Raw genomic sequence first — 12,819 nt, 5'->3', positions numbered from 1 at the left:
CTCTCTGTCCCGGGAGAGATTACCTCCACAGTCCTGTCCTCTGATGTAAGCCCCAGCCTGAAGTAGATCTGCTATGATTTGGAAGGTGAGGGAGACTTCCTGGGTAAGAGTACAGTACTGTAGACCCCAGTATGCAGGCCATGCCTCCACTCACGCTCCCACCCAGTACAGGGAGCTCTTAAACCAAAGCAATGCTCCTAAACCTTAAACCAAAGCAATGCTCTTAAACCAAGTCAAAATGTGTGAGCTCTTAAACCAAAATGCTCTTAAACCAAGGTACCACTGTACATTGAAATTTTGGACACTCTTCTCATTTCTGATAGAAAGTAGATTTGGCCATCGCAATCAGATTGGAAATTTATGGTACAGAAGAAACCAGTTTAACAAGACTCCATCGTACAAATCTGATAGTCAACTGGTCTACTAAAAGTAAGAACTAGCTTCATGTAGAATGCTTCTTATGACTATGTTCCAACAACGTCCTGTTTTAGCCGTTTGAGTTTAAATAATGGCCGTTATTTCATAATGTTCATAATTTTTAAATAACTGCTGTTTGGACTCAAACTGCCAAAAAAAGATATTGTAGGAACATAGCCTATTAGTGATGTCCAGGCCTTATCATTTAGGATGTCATTAAAGCCAGAGACAGAGCAACAAAACACTAACTGGGATTTTTTTGTTGTTGGTAATTCTTTAATTTTTCCTCTAAGATGACATTTTTAATTATTTACATATGTTTTATAACATCTGTGTTTTGTGTATTTTCTATGAATTATAATACAGTTGTATGACCATCCTCTAAAAATCTCCCTAATTCAGTGTGTAAAAATTCAGCAGAAAATGAGGAACAATGGGTGGGTTTATCACGAGAGGTTAGAGATGAGCGAACCGGGTTCGAGTTAGAGTCCATCCGAACCTGAACGTTCGGCATTTGATTAGCTGGGGCTGCTGAACTTTGATAAAGCTCTAAGGTTGTCTGGAAAATGTGGATACAGCCAATGACTATATCCATGTTTTCCACATGGCCTTAGGGCTTTATCCAAGTTCATCAGCCACTGCTAATTAAATGCTGAAAGTTCGGGTTCGGATGGACTCAAGCATGCTTGAGGTTCGCTTATCTCTACTGTAGGTATAAATGTATTTCTGTGTATATGAGGGCTTTCCATTTGTTTATACATGTTGTGTACCAAAGTGTAAAGGTCCTTTAACCCTTAGATGACCTGGCCAATTAAAATTTTTGCGCTTTCGTTTTTTCCTCCTTGTGCTTTAAAGGCCATAGCACTTGCATTTTTTCACCTAGAAACCCACATGAGCCCTTATTTTTTGCGCCATTAATTGTACTTTGCAATGACAGGCTGAATTTTTTTTATAAAGGACACTGCGGAAAAAATTCAAAGTGTGGTGAAATTGAAAAAAAAAACGCATTTCTTTTATTTGGTTTTTTTTCGTTTTTGCACCGTTCGCCCTGGAGTAAAACTGACTTGTTATATATGTTCCATAAGTCGTTACGATTACAACGATATGTAACATGTATAACTTTTATATTATCTGATGGCCTGTAAAAAATTCAAAACCATTGTTAACAAATATATGTTCCTAAAAACCGCTCCATTCCCAGGCTTATAGCGCTTTTATCCTTTGGTCTATGGGGCTGTGTCAGGTGTCATTTTTTGCTCCATGAAGTGTTCTTTCTATCAGTACCTTGATTGCGCATATATGACTTTTGATCACTTTTTATTACAACTTTTCTGGATTTGATGCGACCAAAAATGCGCAATTTTGCACTTTGGGATTTTTTTTGCGCTCACGCCATTTACCGTGCAAGATCGGGAATGTGGTTAATTAATAGTTCGGGCGATTACGCATGCGGCGATACCAAACGTGTTTGTCTGTTTATTTATTTTTTATTTATAACATGGATAAAGGGGGGTGATTCAAACTTTTATTAGGGGAGGGGGATTTTTTAATATTAACAACACTTTTATTTGTACTTTTACACTTATACTAGAAGCCCCCCTGGGGGATTTCTGGTATAAGTGCACTGATCTCTCATACATATCTATGCTGCATAGGTATTCAGCATAGATCGAAGAGATAGGCGCATCGATTGCTTCCGGCTGCTTCCACTAGACACCAGGGAACGGCTGCATCAAGTAATCGGATGCAGCTGTCAACTTTGACAGCTGCATCCGATTACTGTATTAGCCGCGGTCCCTGGCTACGAGCGGCATCCGGGACAGAGGACGAGTATGTCCAGGATCGCCTAAGGGTTAAATCTGTAACCACAATTTGACCCTCGCAAACCACTTGTACCTTCAGATAGTTGCTTTGAATCCAAGATCTGTCCTGGGGTCCATTTGGCAGATGATGCAGTCATTGTCCTAAAAACAACTTTTAAACTTGCAGCCCCGTGCCCAATGGGCATGGCTTAGAATTTCTGTGCCCTAACTTTGCACCACCCCTCCGTCCCTCCTCCCCACCCTCTTCATAATTAGGAATGCCACTGGAACATTTTCTCCTGTCTGAACATTGCACAGGTGCCTTAACGATCCAGCCCATGTGCCATGCTGACACAGCTGACGAATAGGAGGCATTCTGCCTGGAGCATTTCTAATGATGAGGAGGGACAGAGAGGTTATGCCAGCCTAATGCATACACAATCTAGCCCACTCCCATTGGGCATGGGGCTGCAAAGTTTAAAAGTAGTTTTTTAGGACAATAACTGCATCACCTGCCGAACGGACCCAGGACAGATCTTGGATTAATAGTAGCTATCTGAAGGTATAAGCGGTTTGGCGGGGGGTCAGATTGTGGGTACAGAGTCTCTTTAATACCTAACCATTGTCATCCGTCCACAGGCGTATAGCAAGGTTGGCACTTGTTTGCAGTGCCTTTAGGAGGCACGATGAATAGAGTGGCTGGGCTGCACACATTTAAGTGAATTACTATCGGCAACACATCCCCTGTTCACACATGGACATATGCGGCAGATAGTGATCTACTTTATTGTAGTACAAAAGATGTGATCAACTGAGGATCAGGTGTTTTTCCTGCTCCTCAGCTGATCTGTGCCACTTTTACACAGTCCAAAATAGTTTCTAGCAATGCTTCTGGCCGATCTGCTCGTGTAAAAGGGCCTTTAGCGTTCTGCCAAGCTAACAGACGTAAAATTGTGCAGCGACTACTGATACAGGGATTGCACTTCCCAGAAGACAGACATGAGTGAGAAGTGCTAATCAGCAAAAAGTCACACATTTTTGAACAATTAAGCGATTGTGCAAAGATTTGTGACACATGTACACGATTCCACAGATGTACGACAATGATTAATTCCCCTTTTAGGGTGCGTTCACACATACAGGATCTGCAGCATATTTGATGCTGTGTTCAGTTATTTAGATCAAATCTGCTGCGGATCTGCAGCAGAAAATCCATTGCGATACGGTGTGTGTGTGAAGCTACTCTTAAAGGCATGCATCTAAATATCTGCAGATTATCGGATTACTACACACCACAGTGTTTGATCTGTAGTGTTATCATGTTAACACAAGTGTTCAGAGGGGGCTGTAAGCAGCAACTGGGGGGAAAAAAATCGGTATTATACAAATTTAATAGCTCTTATTTTTATGGTAGAAAATTAAGAGAATATGTAATTTGGTGTGTCTAGAGTTTTACACTTGACACAAAATCATTCACGATATGTTGGTGTACCTTTAAGTTTCAGTGTAATATAGAAAGGGATTGATTTGAGCTATTTCTGCAAACACTTACAAAAGCTAAAACAACAAGTGCAGTGGCGAAGCCTGAAGAATGCTGATGCCTAAGTCCCTTATTGACAAGAGTTGCATGTAAATGAGCTAATTTTGGCAAGCTCTGTAATAAAAATACAAGTGTCACTCCCTTTGACAAAGCAAAAATAATGAGCTTTATGCTTGGAACAATGGTATTTCACATTTGAGAATAAAGCCTACACACTGCTATTTGACCAAAACCAAGTGGCAGAGGGCGCTTTATCATGGCTCTATTTTTAACCTATTCTGTACACGCAGGCCAATGTTTGAAATAACAGAGCACATTTGTTGCGTAGTGCTCTTACGTCAGGCCTTCTCATCTGTCTGCTGTTTGCTCAGTGATGATAGTTGTGGTGTGCGAGCCTAGTTTCTGCACAGAACAGTAGAAAAATAACACAATAACCTCTTGGCTGCACCCATAGTATTTTTATAATCCATTATTGTTTTACTGTCTTTATGAAACCCTTATTTTACTATATAAAGTTTTTTTCAATTATATTTGAATGTAAGATTTTAAGCCAACGACTATGCCAATTTAATTTAGTTTTTCAAAAAGCAATGGTGTCTGGGTATGAAAGCTACATATAAGAGTTACTGTTGTGCTTGTACACTACATATTAGTTGTGCATAAACCTTATGTCAATTATATTTTCGTTTAACCTCCATGGAATGTAATGCAAGTGCAGTTCAATTTGTCTTCCCATAGACATTGGTCATATAGATGTGTTACATTTGAATATGTAATATTTAGCCTCCTACAGAATGATTGCCTGCTGGCTTACGTTGAAATCCAGTGCAGGCTAAAGGCCCTATTACACTAAATGATTATGGGCCGTATTTGGCCGATAACCATCTGGTGTAATAGAAGACAATGATCAGCCGACATGAAAGATGTCGGCTGATCGTTGCTGTTGTTTGTCTTTTAACATGTTGAAAGACGAACGATCAGGATAGCAGTGATCTGCTGCAGTCAGCTGCTGCTGACAGCCCCATGTAGTAGTAGTAGTAGTAGTAGAGGCTTAAGATGAGCCAGCTGTCAGTTCATTGTGGAGGAGGCAGGGCAGCCGGAAGACAGAGCAGTGGCCAGCAAGCGGGGCAGGTGCAGATTCGCCTCTGTAAAACTGTTGGTGCAAAATAAAACAGTTTTTTACTAAGATGCTGGATCCCAGAGCAGCACTAAAGGTAAGTACGGTGGTACCTTGGTTTAAGAGTAACTTAGAGTGAGAGCGTTTTGGTTTAAGAGCTCACAGTTTTTTCAAAATTGTGACTTGGTTTAAGAGCATTGCTTTGGTTTAAGAGCTCCCTGTACTGGGTGGGAGGGTAAGTGGGGGAGGGGCATGGTCTGCATAGCGAGGTATACAGCACTGTATTCTGACCCAGGAAGTCTCCCTCACCTTCCAAATCATAGCCGATCCACTTCAGGCTGGGGCTTGCATCAGGGGACAGGACTGTGGTGGTAATCTCTTCATAGCTGTAACCCCTCTCTCCCCAAACAGAGAGTGCTGCTATGTAGTGCCCACATATGTCCTGCTCATTCCTTAATGCTCCCTGCAGTCTCTGTCAGTCCTTGTTTCCCATCCTCTCCTTCCTGCTATAATGTGCCTGCACTCACACTTAGCTATACACACTGCTGCTATAATGTGCCTGCACTATACAGCCATTCACACTGCTGTCACTGTTTCTGTCACTGTCCTCCTGCACAGATCTGATTCTCACTTCCTAAATGGTCCATGCTGACCCCCCCCTCCCCATTGCTGTCATGTGACCACACAGACCTCTGAGGTACTACGCTACTTCATTATGGGGATCTGCAGTTCCATCCTGTATCTACAAACACCACATGCTGATTGCTATACTGTACAGTATTACATATTCAGCTTCTGCTAAATGTTTGTTTCGTTTGTTTTAAATGTTATTCAGAATAATACATCATTATTTTTGGGGTGTGGAACGAATTGTCTGCATTTCAATGATTTCTTATGGAAAAATTAGCTTTAGTTTAAAAATGGATTTGGATTACAAGCACGGTCCTGGAACGAATTATGCTCGTAATCCAAGGCACCACTGTATTCAATGCTCCTGTGATAGGTGACTGAAAACTGTTTTCCATTTTAAGATTCTATTAACTTAGTATGTTGTATCGAATTCATCTATAGATGCACTGTTTGGCAACTTAAATATGGGTGTATGCAAGTAGAAAAGTAACTAGCACTCACAGATCAGTGTTCTGGGCTTGACTTTATTTCATGCGGAACAAGAAGCAGGGAGGGAGTGGATAGCAGTGCAAGGTGCCTGAAATGGCTGCTCCAGGTCGTGTCCTGCACTGAGCCAGGTTATCTACACAGGGCACTTGTTTGGAGCGACACTGACAGCTCTCATATATCGAGCGGTGCAAGTCAGCTGTTTCTTGACTGCATCCTTTAGTATGGGTGTATTTTGGTCAATATTTTGCATCAGTGTTTGTTAGCCAAATCCTGTTTCTAAATACGGCTGTGTAAAATTGGGCTAAATATTTAGACTTTACGACCACTGAGCAAGGTAAGACATCTTCCTTATGTGATTCAGTATAGCTCATAATTGGTGTCAGGCCCAGTTAACACGTATGTAGTGCTGGTTGCAGGCATGCACCTATGGACAGCACTATGGATGGCCATCTGTAGCCATTTGCCATTGCAAAGACCCATTCATAGGTGAATGGTAATCTGTACTGCATTTGCGGTCCAAACTAGGGCTGACCAGCCTTCATACTGTATGTGTGAACAGGGCCATAGGAATTAATGGGTCCACTATTACATGTGAATGAGACAGTATGAAATGGGAAAATGTATTTTTTATGTATTATAAAATGCTAAGTTTTTATACGACTTCACGTTGTGTTGGGTTTTGATAGGCATACTTTGCTATCATTAAAGTATGCTTTATCCTTTTCATGCTGTTATTTGCAAATACAAATATACATGGCAGATTTGGGCTACAAAGCAGTCACCCTTGTACTCATTTAACCACATTGGTCCCATCTGAATTCCTCTCTCTGCTCTTTGTAATCATGTAGCTACTGTTGGAGAACAAGACAAAGCTGCTTTAAACACACATCCAGGGGTTGTGTATATTACCCAGTAAAATAACTCATGTGAGAACCATTATGGTAACCTTTCGTTTACCCTGACATGTGCAATGCATAGCAAATAGACCTGCAACTTGCTGGCATCAGTGATCTGTGATGCAAGTAGTGATTGTTAGCAGCCTGTGTCTTTTTCCTGTGGACTGCATGGGATTACTCTGTTTATCAAAGCAATGTGCTCTCAAAGACTTTTCCTATAAGGCCCTAAACATCTTGGACCTGTAATTTACAACCATGTAACATTAAGCAGTGTTTTACTAAGGCAGTGTTCAAATGTGTTAAGTTGCCCATACACCTTCAATAGCTGACAGCTATTCCCCAGCCAAGCATGCCTGTGTTTACGATGGGGCAGAGAAATAAGCCCCACTTTTGTGAGAATAAAGAATCAACTTGCTAAAACCAGACATGCCTGATCCTCCTCTCCTCTTGATATCTGCCGTCAATGGAGAGTCTGCATACCTCCATACACATTACCGCAACAGAACTGTCCTGCGTAGCTTGCATTGCTTTAATGTGTATGGGCACTTTTAGGCTCTATTCACATTGGCATTTCACCAGGGTGTCCTAATAATTTTTGTGGCTAGAGAAATGAGGTTTGCAGCAAAAATAGTCAGAATTGCAGATATTGTCAGAATTTGTCTTCATTAATTTGAAGGTGGATGCAGCATAATTCACATGGCATGAAAATGCACGGGGCACTGCCAGGTGCCTAATTGTAATCTAGTAACTATCTCTCTAGCAGCAGATGAACTGTGTATGGTGTTCTGCTCCAGAACAGAAGAAAGTCTTCTATAATAATACACATAGATCCATGTAGTAGTGGAGAGTTACATAGCCATGGATGACCATTTTAGGGAAAAGGGTGGCCTAGCTGTGAAATGCTCATCCTCCATGTTGACCCTTGGACCTTGTTTATATGGTCTATGTGGTAACTATAAATATCAATATGATTTTAGAATATTAGAGTTCTGCTCCTTATTATCTCTCTGTGGATCCAAGCCTAGCTGTCATGACTTATAGGCAGGCTCTGTTCACACTAACTTCTTCTTCTCTGCTAAAAGCCCTTGTACACATTGGATGTTTGTTGGCCAAACCTACCCGTTATTGTGGAAATGTCTGACCATCTTATGTGTGGGGGGCCTTCTCAACTCTTCCCTGATGTCAGAAGAGAGAAGAGCAGTGAACATTACCGCTCAGGCAGCTAATGTGTATGGAGGGGTTAAGAGACGTATGAACGCTCTGTTGTATTTGTATAGCCATGCGTCGCACCCTCACTGATCAACTTGTTATCCCCTCTCCTGTGCATGGGTGCAAGTTGTGAGGGTAACACCCCTTTTGACTTATATCTTTCAACTTGTATCTTTTTCTATTACAGCCATTAGTTTCATTTACTGATTCCTTTACATGAAGATTTATCTAAATTGTGATGACTATAGTAAAATAAATTGTGAAATAAGACTTCTGACAATTATAGAAGAAAACAGACGCAGTATACAGCCATGGCTAGTAGTGGCCAATACTTAAAGGGGTTGTCCAGTGAAAAAAAAATTCTTTCAAATCAACTGGTATCAAAAAAGTTAAATAGATTTGTAATTTACTTCTATTTAAAAATCTCAAGTTTTCCCATACTTATAAGCTACTATATATCCTGCAGGAAGTGTTATTTATTTACATTCAGAAACAGTGCTCTCTGCTGCCATCTCTGGTGGAGTCAGGAACTGTCCTGAGCTGGAGAGGTTTTCTATGGGGATTTGCTGCTGCTCTGGGAGCTGGAGAGGTTTTCTATGGGGATTTGCTGCTGCTCTGGACAGTTCCTGACTCCACCAGAGATGTCAGTAGAGAGCACTGTTTCTGAATGTAAATAAACAACACTTCCTGCAGGATATATAGTAGCTTATAAGTATGGGAAGACTTGAGATTTTTAAATAGAAGTAAATTACAAATCTATTTAACTTTCTGAAACCAGTTGAATTGAAAGAAAAAAAAAATTCGCTGGACAACCCCTTTTACCCCTAGACGACCCAGGGCGTATAGTTACGCCATGGAAGTCTGTCCCCAGACGACCTAGGGCGTAACTGTACGCCCTGGGTGTTTCTCCCGCTATGAAGCGTGCTCCGGAGCGGAGCGCGCTTCATAGCAGGTGGGGGCCGGCTGCAATCAGCAGCCGGGACCTCACCGGTAATGACACGCTGCCGCGTGTCATTAACTCCTTAAACGCCGCGATCGCGGCGCGACCGCAGCGTTTAAGTGTAAGTGACAGGGGGAGTCCCCTGTCACTTACCGATCGGGACCCCCGCAGTGTGACTGCGGGGGTCCCGATCGGTAAAACGGACTGCTGGAGGTCTCTCACCTGCCTCCATGCGGTCCGATCGGCGATCTGCTACACTGAGCCTGCACAGGCAGGCTCAATGAGCAGATCACCGATAACACTGATCAATGCTATGCCTATGGCATAGCATTCATCAGTGTAGAAATCAAACTAAACTATGTAAAAGTCCCCCAAAGGGACTTCAAATGTGTAAAAAAAAAAAAAAAAAAAAGTTAAAAACACTAACACACTACCCCAAAACCCCTCCCCCAATAATAGTTGAAATCACCCCCCTTTCCATTATATAAATAAAACATATAAAAAAAAATAAATAGATAAATATATAATATACCGTAGCATGCGTAATTGTCCGATCTATTAAAATATAACAAGCGTCATTGCGAACGGTGAACGGCGTACACGAAGAGGGAAAAAAGTGCGCGGATTACTGATTTTATGTTACATTATATATATATAAAAAAATTAATAAAAAGTGATCAAACGTCCGATCTTCACAAATATGGTATTAATAAAAACTAGAGATCATGGCGGAAAAAATGACATCTCATACAGCCCCGTAGGTGAAAAAATAAAACCGTTATAAGCGTCACAATAGTCCCATTTTATTTATAATTGCCAAAAAAAAGGATTTCATTTTAAAAAAATATATAACATTAGAGAATCTGTGTAACCTGCATATGGTTGTGTTCGGACTGACCTATAGAGTAATGGTATCATGTCGCTTTTACCATATAGTGCATTACGTAGACACAGGAACCCCCCAAAACGTTACCATATTGCATTGTTTTTTGCGATTTCACCAATTTATATCTTCATAAATAATATATTTGGAATTCCATCATACATGTTATGGTAAAATGAAAGACGCCATTACAAAGTACAACTATTCCTGTAACAAATAACCCATTACATGGCTTGTAGATAGAAAACTGAGAGTGCTAGAGCTCTTAGAAGGGGAGGAGGGAAAAACGGAAACACTAAGATCAAAATTTGCGCGGTCCACTGGGTCATTTTGGGCCTGGTCCTCAAAGGGTTAATAGTTATCTGGTGTGGCATTGCTATCTTTGCTTTCTGTAGATTTCTTAGCTTGGCCCTGTTACCAAAGAGGACAAGTAGCAGTGTTGTTAAATGGCATAGTGAATGCAAACCCTAAGGAGTTGTCACAAAGCCTTGTGGATATGTTCTTTGAAAGCATATAGGTGTTTGTGTTCCCGAAAGGCGGCATTTCGTGAAAGTATTTGTGAGCCAGCGCTATTGAATGCTAAAGATAACCAATGCACATAGACTGAGCATTGGTCACTACTGTGTTATCCTGGGATGTGTCTTTTTTGTTTTACTTTTGTCTGTGTTATTTCACAATTTTATTTTATATAATCATCACAATTTATATCTTAAAGTATAGCAATTACTTGTAGGTACCCATTCTCTTAAATTGTCACTTTAAATATGCGTTTTCAGCCTTGATGAGTACAGCTGTATATGTACCACACAGCTATGGTGACTGTGCCACAGACAGTATGCATAGCGCCCTGCTCAAACATAAGCTGTTCTGTTCTGGTCTTAATCAGAAAACAATAGAATTATTTCCAAAACATATTGGATAAAGAAAAGCTGGGGATAGGATGGAAATTCCTACCTTCAGCGTTAATATAGCAGGAAAATTAGATTTGTTTGGGCAGATACATTTATTTGATCGAGCTAAAACAGCTGGTGAGCGCACCCCCTATATTGTCTTTTCTTGTTGCCTTTGCTTTCAGAGTGTGTCTTTTGTTAAAAACTCAATTTAGGTATATATATTTTATGTTTTACTGCACAAGAGGCATTCTCACACTGAATTACACTGTAATCCAATATCTTTGATCTGCTTGTTGAGCAACCATCTATTCTTTTACTTTTTTTTTTATGAAGAGTTATGATGTGTAAAAAAAAAACACAACTACCTGAAATATATATATTATATTGTTAATGATGTTTAGTTTTAGATTTCTTTCCACCTTTTTGTAGTCATTACACATGCAATAGGTATATAAAAATAATGGGCAAAAGAGAACATTTTAAGGGCAGGTTGTTTCATTTGTCACAACCGTATAATTCAGGCCCCCCATAAGAGTTTGTCTTAGATCTTTTCGGTTGTGCAGGAATCTTGCATTCGGAAGTAGATTGCCACAAAACTGTTTCAATTTTGGGACAACTAGGTGACCATTCCCAGTGCAGAATGAAGGATTGCTGTTATGTTTTGTAGCAGAAATAACTAGAACTGCTGAATAGGCCTAAATAGTGTCTCTAAAGGCTTACTCATCACCTTAAAAAGTTTGTGACATATGAAGTCAGACTAACCCCGACCCACACACACCCTTATATAAAGCTGCACTTAAGCATTCATTTGGGAAACCACTTTAATGGTGCGTTCACACCTACAGGATCTGCAGCTGATTTTCTGCAGCAGATTTCAGTTAAATAACTGAACACAGCATAAGATTTGATGCTGTGTTCAGTTATTTAACTGAAATCTGCTGCAGAAAATCAGCTGCAGATCCTGTAGGTGTGAACGCACCCTAAGTCATGATTTTAAAGGGTACCTATCATAACTTGCATGCTGTGGGTAATATGAATTATTAGGGGAGGCCTTGCCAGCCTTGATTTGATGGGTCACTTCCTATACCCAAACCAGGAAAGATCTACACTTAAAGGCTGGTGGGGCAGGGACCACCCCAAAGGACAATTTGGGCAACAGAGATTAATAAATTTTCGAATACTCTCATTAAAGTGATACTGTCATCCGTACCTGATGGAGAAAAGCACAGATTTTGTCTGAAGACACACAGAACACGAACACGTATTTGGGCGTGTATTTTATTATACTTGTCAGGGGGATGACTGTATCGCTTTAAAATAAATGGGTTGTATAGGTCTACATCTTTAGTTGATGGCTATGGGCCTTGATATTGTTGAATATTTTATAATATAATTGGAGTGAAACCTTTTACCACATTATGTAATCTGCTGGCATATATGCTTTAATGTAGTAATTCTCTTGTTTTAGGTATTGATGAACGATCTGGTACTTCTTCATGGGGGACAAGTGGGCAGATTAGCCCATCCTATGACTCATCAAGGGTAAGTGGGAGTGAGCATGGGGAAGAACTCAAAGTTGCTTTGTAGTGCATGATGTATTGGATGTTGAGATCACCTAAATTATAAGAAATGCCTTGGAGTTAAGGCCTCTTGTATTTTAAGGGGGGTTGCCCATGAATACAAGTAGGTAGAGCGTAACTACAAAACTACCTCATCATAGGGGATCTGACAGCTGGGACTCCTGCAATCTTCAGAATGGGGAACAGAATCTCCCCTGAAAATGTAGAACTGTATTTAGAGAATGGGACTAATGGGCCATTCAGACGTCCATAGAATTTGGTCTGTACATGGATGGTGTTTGGCGGACTGGACCCAGGAAGCTCCCAGCATCATGATTTAATTTTGGGTAGAAAGAAAATCTTTGACGCTTTAAGGCTATTGGGACATATATATATATATATATATATATATATATATATATATATATATATATATATATAATA

The 12,819-nt window shown here is 40.4% G+C and overlaps 1 long non-coding RNA gene across 1 annotated transcript in view; it reads left to right on the top strand.

Moving 5' to 3' along the window:
* The window catches only part of LOC138778798 (uncharacterized), a 42,843-nt gene extending 30,484 nt beyond the window's left edge, over positions 1 to 12,359 (top strand). Inside the window, exon 4 of the long non-coding RNA XR_011360894.1 lies at positions 12,285 to 12,359. This is a non-coding gene — a long non-coding RNA (uncharacterized lncRNA). The remainder of the gene's footprint in view (positions 1 to 12,284) is intronic.
* The last annotated feature ends 460 nt before the right edge of the window (positions 12,360 to 12,819 follow it).

The sequence above is a fragment of the Dendropsophus ebraccatus genome, unplaced genomic scaffold (genome assembly GCF_027789765.1).
Source record: "Dendropsophus ebraccatus isolate aDenEbr1 unplaced genomic scaffold, aDenEbr1.pat pat_scaffold_688_ctg1, whole genome shotgun sequence".
Classification (NCBI taxonomy): domain Eukaryota; kingdom Metazoa; phylum Chordata; class Amphibia; order Anura; family Hylidae; genus Dendropsophus; species Dendropsophus ebraccatus.
This window is presented reverse-complemented; position numbering and strand designations above follow the sequence as displayed.